At 37.3% G+C, this 10,966-nt stretch overlaps 1 pseudogene; it reads right to left on the bottom strand.

Moving 5' to 3' along the window:
• Nucleotides 1-2,008: 2,008 nt before the first annotated feature.
• LOC117035350 (ER membrane protein complex subunit 3-like) lies at nucleotides 2,009-3,174 on the bottom strand (annotated as a pseudogene).
• Between the last annotated feature and the right edge of the window lie 7,792 nt (nucleotides 3,175-10,966).

Below are 10,966 nucleotides of genomic sequence, written 5' to 3' on the forward strand. Positions count from 1 at the left end.
CTAAGTAGGTGGAGCAGTCTTGTGGGACTGAGCCCTTAATCTGTGGGATTTGACACTATCTCCAGGTGGATAAGTGTCAATAGTTGAGTTAAATTATATGGCACCCAGCTGGTGTCACACAGAATTGCTTGTTGTAGGGGAAAATCTGCACATGTTTGGTGGCCAGAAGTGAAGTAAAGGAGACACACAGGAGAGAAGAACTGGGTTTTTCCCTACTCAGAAGGAAAACTGGGCTGAGATAAAGATTCTATGGATTTAATGAATTAAGAAAAGTTTCTAGTAACTACTCCCCTTTTAAATTTGAATTATTTCTGGACAAACTGGATATAAGAAACAAGAGAGTATCTTCAACTCTTTTAACGTAAATCAAACACTTAATCTTTGAATGAAACTTAGATTTGTAGATTTAGAAAGTATAGAAAATTTTAAATTCTTGTCCACAATTTAAAATTAATTAGAATTAACAAAAGGACATCCATTTTGCAATTTTCCCACACTTTTTAGTATGAACATTTTTACATACACAAAAGTTGTCATAACAGTACATGAAATATGTATTTAATATACTGTCATATTAGCTTTCTGTTTCCTATGCATTTTGCAGTATAATTTGACAGTGTTATAAACATGTTTCACCTCCTACAAAAATACAATTTCCTACTTAACCAACGTGCTATATAATCACACATAACAAAATTAATAATTACATATCCAATATCTACCCATATTCAAATTTTTTAAAATTTCCAAGGAATGTCTTTTATAACTACTTATTTTCAAAATGGTATCCAGTCTAGGTTTATACATTTGATTACTATGACAAATTACTTTTATAATAGTAGCTGGCAAACTTTGGCCCACAGACCAAATGCAACTGCCCCCCGTTTTCATAAAGTTTTATTGCATCACTGCTATCATTTGTTTACATGTTGTCTACAGCTGCCTTTTTTTTTTTTAAGAGAAAGCAGTATGGTTCAATTTGTAGAGTCAAGAGTCGTTTGTTCTTGATTACAGTGTTCAATATGCAAATTACATTCACCTCTTGGTACAGAGTGGCTACTTACCTGGGAGCTAATCCAGACAAATTATTCCTGGGCAACCTTAACTATATGTCTGACAGGAATCGCCCTGTCTCCCTTATTACAGTGATACGTAAACTCTCATGCAGAATAACTGGGAAATGTAGTCTTTCGGTCAATGGAGTAGCCATATACAGTACAGCACCATTGATTTGTCAATGGATTTGATATAATCTGAATTCCAGATCAAGACCTCACATTATTTAACCTGTCTCTGATGATTCCAAAAGCACTTGAGAATCTGGCAATTTCTCACGGTCACTGATTTTCGCTGGATGATATTATGAGATAGAGAAGGTTTACTAAGTCTGTCCTGGCTCTGGCTATTCACTCTGAAAAGAGTTTATTTGAATAAGGTTTTGACACATTTGCTCTTTATGTCATCCTGTAGGCTCAAAATAAACAACACAGCGAGCTTCACTTTGCTCATCCATAGTTCCTAAATGCTTTGTAATGAAAATGTATTATTTGTGTAAAGAAAGTTATAAAAATACGAACAAAAACTTAAAGGTAAAGCACAAAGTGTCTGGATCCCAAGAAAACGGGTATCCTGTGGTTAGAAGTCAGGCTGACTACACATAATAATTAGGTATCATTGGCAGTGCCTTTTCCAAAGACTACTTTTGCTAAGTTTTATATATTATCACTAGCTTGAGTTTTCCCCCTTTTTCTGACTTTCGTTACTAGAGTCACCAGATGGAAAATTTTAAATATCCTTTAAGAATCTGGATAAGTCACCCAGCAGACATTCCATGTATTTCCTCTAGTTTCAAATATAAAGGGCAACCGGCTCAAACAAGAATGAACCTTGCTGCACAACCACCAGCTCAAGCATCCTCCTGTTTATCTTGAGCGGCTTCTGCTCAAATGAAACTTACAAGGTTAAGTGCTACTCCAAACTCCTGATGCAGCTAATCCCTGCTTGGTCTTTAAAAAATAGAGACCTATAATTCCTTTTTGAATATGCCTTCAAAGTGGAAGTCTTTGACCATGAGCTCTAACACATCATCTAGTGCCCACTGATAATCTGTCAGCTCCAAATCTTCCCACTCTGTCTTGAAAGCTTTGCTGGTGTCTGCGGGCCTGTCCATGGCTGCTCCAGTCTTCTGCTTCTGCCTCATCTGTGATTGGTCCGTGGCATTGTCTTGTCCCAGAATCAGAGAGTAAATGCTCTGAAGCCCCAAGACATTGAGGAAGTACTAGGATGCAGAACTCCCCCAGGATGCATCTAATGTGAGTACTTTGATTCCTTGCTTGTAGCATAGGCTTAAAACGGAGGGTCAGTGGAAATGGGACCTTGATTGTGACAAAGCCTGAAAAAGTCATGTTCATCCATCCACCAATAAGAATCACAGGGAGAATGTTTGTTACACTGCCTTTCATCATGTCTATGAGCACAGTGGAATCAGTCACAGGAGAAGAGACTCTATCTTCCTTTTTGTTTTTTTTTGTTTGTTTTTTATAAGAATCCATCCTCTGTGTCTATGAGTTTTTGTTTCTTCATTTGTTTGTCTTGTTCGTGTGTTGTTTTCAGTTTTATACACCACATATCAGTGAAATCATATGGTTCTCTACTTTTTCTGTCTGTTATTTCACTTAGCATAATAATCTCAAGATCCATCCATGTTGTTGCAAAGTTACCAGAGGGTTGGGGGGAGGGGGATGGTAGATGAGGATAAAAGGGATCAAATATATGGTGATGGAAGGAGATCTGACTCTCAGTGGTGAACACAGAATGTGATATATAGATGATGTATTACAGAATTGTACACCTAAGATCTATGTAACTTTACTAACAATTGTACCCCAATAAACATTAATTAAAAAAAAATCCATCCTCTGGGTTGTTGAAGTAATATTTTTGTGTCAGGAAATACTGTTTGGGAATGTATTTTCCATTTTCTCTGAGGACTCTGCTTCAAATTTGGACTTGACTGTTGGAGACTTGTTCCTGGGTGAGCTTCTTGTCGCCCTGCAGCAGGATGGACACAGTGACAATTATACCCACAAAGAAAAATCAGGTAACAAAACCATATGTGCAATATGATACTATTTGTAAAATAAGTGAATATTTCAATGTAGATTTACAGATCATTAGACTTTAGGCAGAAAAACTCTAGAATGTTATACATGCTTAATATTTACAGGGCTTGGGGCCAGCCCGGTGGCTTAGGTGGTTGGAGCTCCTGCTCCTAACTCCGAAGGCTGCCGGTTCGGTTTCCACATGGGCCAGTGGGCTCTCAACCACAAGGTTGCCGGTTCAACTACTCGAGTCCCGCAAGCTTGAGCTGAGCTCCCGGATGGCTCAGTTGGTTGGAGCACGTCCTCTCAACAACAAGGTTGCCGGTTCGACCCCTGCTAGGGAATGGTGGGCTGTGCCCCCGGCAACTAGAAACGGCAACTGGACCTGGAGCTGAGCTGCGCCCTCCACAACTAAGACTGAAAGGACAACAACTTGAAGCTGAACGGTACCCTCCACAACTAAGATTGAAAGGACAACAGCTTGACTTGGAAAAAAGTCCTGGAAGTACACACTGTTCCCCAATAAAGTCCTGTTCCCCTTCCCCAATTAAAAAAAATCAAATTGAGAATAATAAAAAGAGGTTGAATTCCCTTGTGCTATACTGTAGGGAGATACCTATAAATATAATTATTATTTATTCTCTATTCTTACATACTATTTCAGGAAATTTTATTTGGAAGACACCCAGAAACCAGAGATTATTATAAGCCCTGTGAAACCAACAATAAATCTCTTAAAATTTTTTATTTTGAAACATTTTTGTCTTCTTTGATAGTTTGGTGTCCTGTTAATTAAATTGATGTTATTTCTACCTTATACCTTTAAAACATATACATATCTATCTGGAAGGTTTTGAAACAAATTGATTCTTCCCTTTTTTAGTCACATACAAAGATATACAATGAAATTCATGGATTCCTTTTGCAAACCCAGAGTGATTCTTGATTCTTTGTCTTTTTATATGTTAAGTTAATGTAATTTCACTCTGCAAAAACAAACATATACTCATAGAGAAAACTGGAAAGAATATTGAGTGTATCATGGTGGAGGGAATATTTAACTTTATTTTTCATAAGTTCCTTAGGATATTTAATTTTTGCAGCAACTACATGAATTGGATCACCAGAAAATGTATTTCAAAATATACCACAGATATTTGAAAATGTTATGGAAGAGGTTGTTCATTCTAGCAATTATGAAAACTGTCATATAGCTGGCACTGGAAACCAGTACAACTGAAATAAGTTATACCTACAGGTCTTGATATCCTAAATGTCCACGAAACAATCACTTGCACTGCAAGATTCTTCTGAAAATAAACACAATATAGGTAACACATTTGCACATTGAATCAGAATAAATATAAAGTAGAACAGTGTTTGGTACAAAATGGATGCTCAATAAATGTAGCCACACTACTCCCCTTTAGTAAATATATAAATACAAAAAATATTGAGTATTTCTGTTTATAAATATTATTATGTAGTATACATTTTCCTTCTTGCGCCTAATTGTAGATGAAATAGGGGAAACGAGGGAGAAAAGAAATTTCTATATTCATCAAGTTCTTACAGTCATCTTTTTTGTGTAAATGACCAGGTCAGACTGACCTCAAGTTCGATAAATTACAGTATGATTACTTCAATCCTCCAAAGTAAGCTTTGACAGCTTTACCTACTCTTTTATCTTAAGGTCTGTTAGGGACTGCATGCTCTGCCCCCCTAAAATTTGTACATTGAAACCCTATGCCCTGTTGAGATGGTATTAGGAGGTGGGTCTTTGGGAGGTAATCAGGATTAGATGAGATCATCGGGGTGGAGCATTTTGAATAGGATTCATGTCTTTATAAATACAATGCCCAGAGAGGTTGCTGTCACAGGAGCATACGGGAGGTCAGCAGTCCGGGAGAGGGCTCTCACTAGAACCCAACAGTTCTGGCTCCCTGGTCTCGGGCCTTTCAACTTCCAGAACTGGGAGAAATAAATTCCTGTTGTTTCTAAGCTCCCAGTCTAGGGTATTCTGTTACAGTAGCCTGAACTAAGACATGGTCTTAAAACAGAAATCCTGAGCAAAGTTAATATTTATTCCTCATTATCCTTTGATGAAGAATGAAAAAAAAACTCAATATTGTCAAAGTTATTAATAACAAATTTGGATGTGAAGGCATGTTTTGGCTTCTATTGGAGGAGGAGGATCTCCTTTCACAGTAGAAGTTCCCAAATATCAGCCTCTGGGTTTCTTCTTTGGGTCTAGATTGACTTTTGTGTTCTATTTATGCTCTTTTCTTTGAATTCCAGTAATTCAGTCCACTTTACCTTCCCTTATTGCTGGCACATCACTAACTGGAGCTGTGAGTTTTCTCTTATCCCAAGGCCACTGTATAATCTCTCCAGCACCGTGTTATAGATTAAATGATTGTGTCCCCCTCCCAGCCCCCAATTTATATGTTAAAACCTAATCCTCAATGTTTGGGGGTGAAGACTTTAGAAGATGATCAGGTCATGAAGTTGAATCCCTCATGAATGGGATTAGTTCCCTTATAAGAGACCCCAGAGAGCACAACTAGAAGACGGTCACCTGTGAACCAGGAAATGGATCCTCACCAGACACCAAATCTGTTGGCACCTTGATCTTGGACTTTCCAGCCTCCAAAAATGTGCGAAATAATTTATTTTGTTTATAAGCCAACCAGTCTATGATATTGTTATAGCAACCTTAACAGACTAAGACACCCCATACTTCCTACCACAATTAGCTAATTGATACAAAACCCTAGATTTCCCAGCTTTTATTTCTGCATATTTCAGAATAGTTCCCTTATTTTGCCTATACTGCTATTGTATATATTTGCTTATAATGCTATTTGCCTATACGGCATTGTATCCTTTTGTTTTCAAAAACAATATTTAGTGAAGGACCTCTTCTTAGACAAAACATGAAATCCAGCTGGAACAGTGTGATTCTCTTTATGTTATGTGGAAAATCTACAAGACTCATCAGAGAGGGCTTCTTCTTTGCCCTGATGTAATCCTTTAAGCCTTTTCCTCTAACCATTTAGAAAATTTGTAAGAAGGCTAGAGGAAACTCAATTATTCAATGAATTTATACAGGAATGTCTGGGAGTGACAGAAAATGGGAGACAATGACCTTACCTGATAAACTAAACTCCTTGAGGGAAATAAGAGATCTTATTATTTCATACCTTGTGAACAACCTCTTGATATTGCCTGTGGTTCTGATTGATCCCCAAAGTTGTCCATTCTTTCCCTCCAATGCCAAAAGTTGGAGGCAAAAGTCTCGTAGGTACTTTAATATATAGGTGTATAACTCATTGAATAACTTCTGTAACCTTGAAGGATATTCAAACTTGGCCAAATAGAGAAAAAACAAGGTTTTGTCTCCATGTATACTAAGGTTGAGATTATCAAAGAGGAAATGTCTGAGCCTGGGTCCTCAGTGGCCAAATGGCCCAGGTGCATTTACTGACCTTGCTGGTGTTAATTTGGAGATCTCCCTTCAACAGCAGTAAACATAATGCAGATGTAATAGGTGCACAGAGGGGATGCTTTGTGAGGTCATAGTGAAAGCTCTGCACTTCGGAAAGCAGGAAACCCAGCATACCAAGGAGCTAGGACACCTGGGTCACTGCATCAGTGTCTTTTGTTGGTTTATTTTGCTTTGCTTTGCTTTTATCGCCATGAATCATTGTTTGCCTTCCCACTTAAAATTTTCTGGAAGATCCACTCCAACTTTTCAGAGCAAATGGGAATATGTTTCAGCCTGTATTTCTAGTAGAGGTGGTCACATTCACAAGAAAACTGAGTTTCCTTGCGGCTCTGAGTCTTGTTGAATTCTTTAGGGAGGTATGGAAAAACAAACTTTTCCTCAGCAAACTGCATAAAAGTTCCTTTATTAACTGCTTCTACTTCCCATCTACAGTTCCACAAATACAATTCTGCTTCTCAAAAATAATAGTTCTTCAAAAGGACTCAAAATTATTAGGAATTACTCTGTTTGGGACATTATCCCTGTGGTGGAAGCCTGTTTTGGGAAAGCATCTTGAAATCAATAATGCTTCTGTCTGTTGTCTTGCTTATTCCTCTGCAGTTGAAATAGAACATGTTATGGAACTTACCCAGTTTCCCCTTTTGGTGCCAGGTGATCTTTTCCAATTCCAGTAATCACTGGGGCCTTTGAGCCTCAAATTGTTACCTGGTTACCCAGGTGTCCCATCTCCTTGGTATGCTGGCTTCCCTGCTTTCCGAAGTGCAGAGCTTTCACTATGACCTCACAAAGCATCCCCTCTGTGCACCTATTACATCTGCATTATGTTTACTGCTGTTGAAGGGAGATCTCCAAATTAACACCAGAAAGGTCAGTAAATGCACCTGGGCCATTTGGCCACTGAGGACCAGGCTCAGATTTTCCTCTTTGATAATCAAAGTACTCCCCTTGGGAAGCTGTGCACCGATGCCAGCGCGTAGTCCACCCTTCAAAGCAATTTTGGAACTCATTTTCTGGAATGACCATCAGAGCTGTCGTTGTATTACCCTTGATGTCCTGAATATCATCAAAATGTCTTCCTTTCAATATTTCCTTTATCTTCAGGTAAAGAAAGAAGTCATTGGGGGCCAGATCAGGTGAATAGGAAGGGTGTTCCAATACAGTTATTTGTTTACTGGCTAAAAATTCCCTCACAGACAATGTTGTGTGAGCTGGTGCGTTGTTGTGATGGAAAAGCCAAGAATTGTTGGTGAAAAGTTCAGGTCATCTAACTTTTTCACGCAGCCTTTTCAGCACTTCCAAATAGTAAACTTGGTTAACTGTTTGTCCACTTGGTACAAATTCATAATGAATAATCCCTCTGATATCAGAAAAGGTTAGCAACATCGTTGCAATGAAGTTTGTGAACTTAATGGTCAGTCCTCTTATGCCCCTCCCGAAAAGGAGAATCACATAGATGCAGCAATTCTGTGAACACCTTTTGGGAAAAGAATGTCTCCTGTTCATTTTTGTGTTTTATTTTATACTTAAGCTAATAAAAAGGGTAAAAAATAAAACTGGTATAAAATGAGAGCAATGGGCTTTCTTTGGCTTTGGGCACAGTTCTTGAAATATACATGGGAAAGAACCCCAGGCCTTCTCTCCAACAATGATTCTACTTGTAAAGTACAGATTACATTTCAAGACTCACTCTCTAAAATTCTCCTTAATAAATAGTAATCCATTATAGTAATATAGTTGAATTCAGAATATTATAGTTCTAGTAGAATTTTAATTAGGAATCATAAAGTTGTTTCTCACATTATTTCCTTTTACTAATATATCATAAGAAAGTAGTCCAAAATACATACAGAAAAGTCTTTTGATATAGCTATATATTATTTTGGCTTATTTATAACCACATTGGAAAAAACTAAATGCCCAACATATTGGGATGGTTAAATAAATAATTAAACACCCCTAGTATAATTATTCAACCATTAAATGTTTGTTAATTTTTGTAATGGGAAAATTGTTATACTGTAATATTAAGGGTCAAAGATTTACTAAGTAATAGTGCTTTAAAATGCACACCAAAAAAAAAAAAAAGAAAATCCTTACAGCACATATATTAGAGTATTCTGGAAAGACAGTGTAGTAGAAAGCACCAGGAATCTGTCTCTCCACCAGGACAGCAATTGCACCAAAATATGTCTGATGTAATAATTTTGGAACTCTGGAGTCTATTGAAGGCATGCAACTTCCAGATGAGGGCTTGGTTAATTTTAGGGATCTGTGCTCTACAACTGGTTAAGATGGTAAATTTTATACGTGTATATTATCATAATAAGGTGGAAAAAACACATACTAAAATATTCATTATTGGTTTTTATTGTACAGGTGTTTATGAATGATTAGTCTCTCCTTTATGTTTCATTTCCAAATTTTGAAATATTTTTACTAAAGAGCAAATATTTTATATTGCTTCAGCCTCCTGTATTGTAAGGCCTAAAATTTCATGTGTTGTTCTAATATCTTCCTTTATCTAATATAATATGTTCTTATACTTCCCATTTGCTCAACCTTCTCATGAATCTAAATACATATGGAAACAACCATGCTTCTTCTGGTAGCACTTTATTCTTCCCAGATTTTAAGCCTGTGGGCACAATTTATCTTACTGTTCCTATGTCTAAGAAGCAAAATACCTGACCCTAGACTGGCCCCTATAGCAGAGGCAAAGAATACTATAAAGGACATTAGTTCAACTGACAACATTGGAATATGAATGACAGATCAAAGTACTTTATCAATGTAAATTTATGAAGTTGATAACTGTACAGTGGTTATGTAAGAGAGTATCATAGTCTTAGGAAACACACTGAAGTGTTAAATGTACCTTTCAAATAGTTCAGACAAATATTATGCAATACACATACAGAGAGAGAATGAGAAAGCAAATGTGTTAAAATGTTAACAATAGTTGAATCTGAATAAGGGTATACAGGGTTATTGCATTATTTCATTTTTGCAATTTTTTGGTACATTTGAGGTTATTTTCAAATGAAAAGTTAAAAACCGAAAACAAAAAACCCAATTCCTTTTCCTCTGTTCTCTCTTAAACCCATTGCAGTCAGGCTGTCTAGCCCACAACTCCACTGAAATGCATTTGTCAATGTTAAATTACATCTAGTTTGCCGTCTCGAATGGTCAATTCTTCATCTTTCTCTTACTTGACCCATCAACAGTATTTGACACAGTTTATCACTTCACCCATCTTAAAATGTGTTCTCTTGATATCTGGACAGCACTCTTTTATGGTTCTTCTCTTACGTTCCTGGCTGCTCCTTCTCAATCTTTTGGACAATTCCCCTTTATCTCTCCCTCTTCAAACATTGGGGTGCCCCAGGGCTCAGTTCTCAGAGCCAAGCCATCTAGGAGTTTCTGTGTGCTGTCAGGGTCATTTCCAAATGTCAATCTAATGTCTTTATTCACTAACCTTAGTTTGAGTATGTAGTAGTCTTCCAGAAAATACAACATCCTCCTCTCTTTGAGCTCTTACCCAAGGTCAACTCCCTTTACCTATTTCCTGGTACAGAGCAGTTGGTAGCTGTACACAACAGGGGAAGTCTCTCTATCCTGAGCACACATTCTGAGAGAAGGCTAAGAGGCTGGAAACCCTTTCTAGTATCCTCGAGAGGTCTGAAATATAATTAGCCCTTCAAAAATTAGAAGTCTAGGACCCAGTGAGGGGAAGTTACTGGCTGAAGGTCATTCATCTATTGGCAGTGTCTGAGCTAAAGCCCAGGGTCTCTGTGCTCTCTCCCTAATGCTGACTTAACATGTTTGTGTCAAGGACTTCCTCAAGAATCTGATGAAAGCTATAGACTTTTGCTTGGGTGGGGAGGTGTAAGGATAGAGGAAGTACCAAGCACAATTCAATTTCAGAATCTCCATGGACCCTCGAATCACATCCAGACCTCAGGTTGCAAAACTTTGTCAGAAAAATCCCAAACATGGAGAAATAGACAGGATAACTGAATCAGTCTTCAACAAAGCAATGGTGTGGAGAAAAACTGGGGAGAGAAGAGTGTAAATGTTTAATATTAAAAGAGTCTCAGGAAGCTTAACAATCAAACAAGGTGTAGACCTTATTTGAATTCTGATTCAAGCAAACTATAAAAGGACATTTTGAGGGGCAATCAGGAAAATTTGCAGAGTGTTGGATGACATTTAGGAATTATTTTGTTAGATGTAAAGTAATTATGTAAGAAAATTTTATTTTTTTAGAGTATTAAAATATTTAGGATTGAAATATATCTGGGATTTATTTTCAAATAGTTCAACAAAGAAAAAAATGAAGCAATTTTTGCAAGATGTT

Source organism: Rhinolophus ferrumequinum, chromosome 15 (assembly GCF_004115265.2).
Source record: "Rhinolophus ferrumequinum isolate MPI-CBG mRhiFer1 chromosome 15, mRhiFer1_v1.p, whole genome shotgun sequence".
NCBI lineage: Eukaryota > Metazoa > Chordata > Mammalia > Chiroptera > Rhinolophidae > Rhinolophus > Rhinolophus ferrumequinum.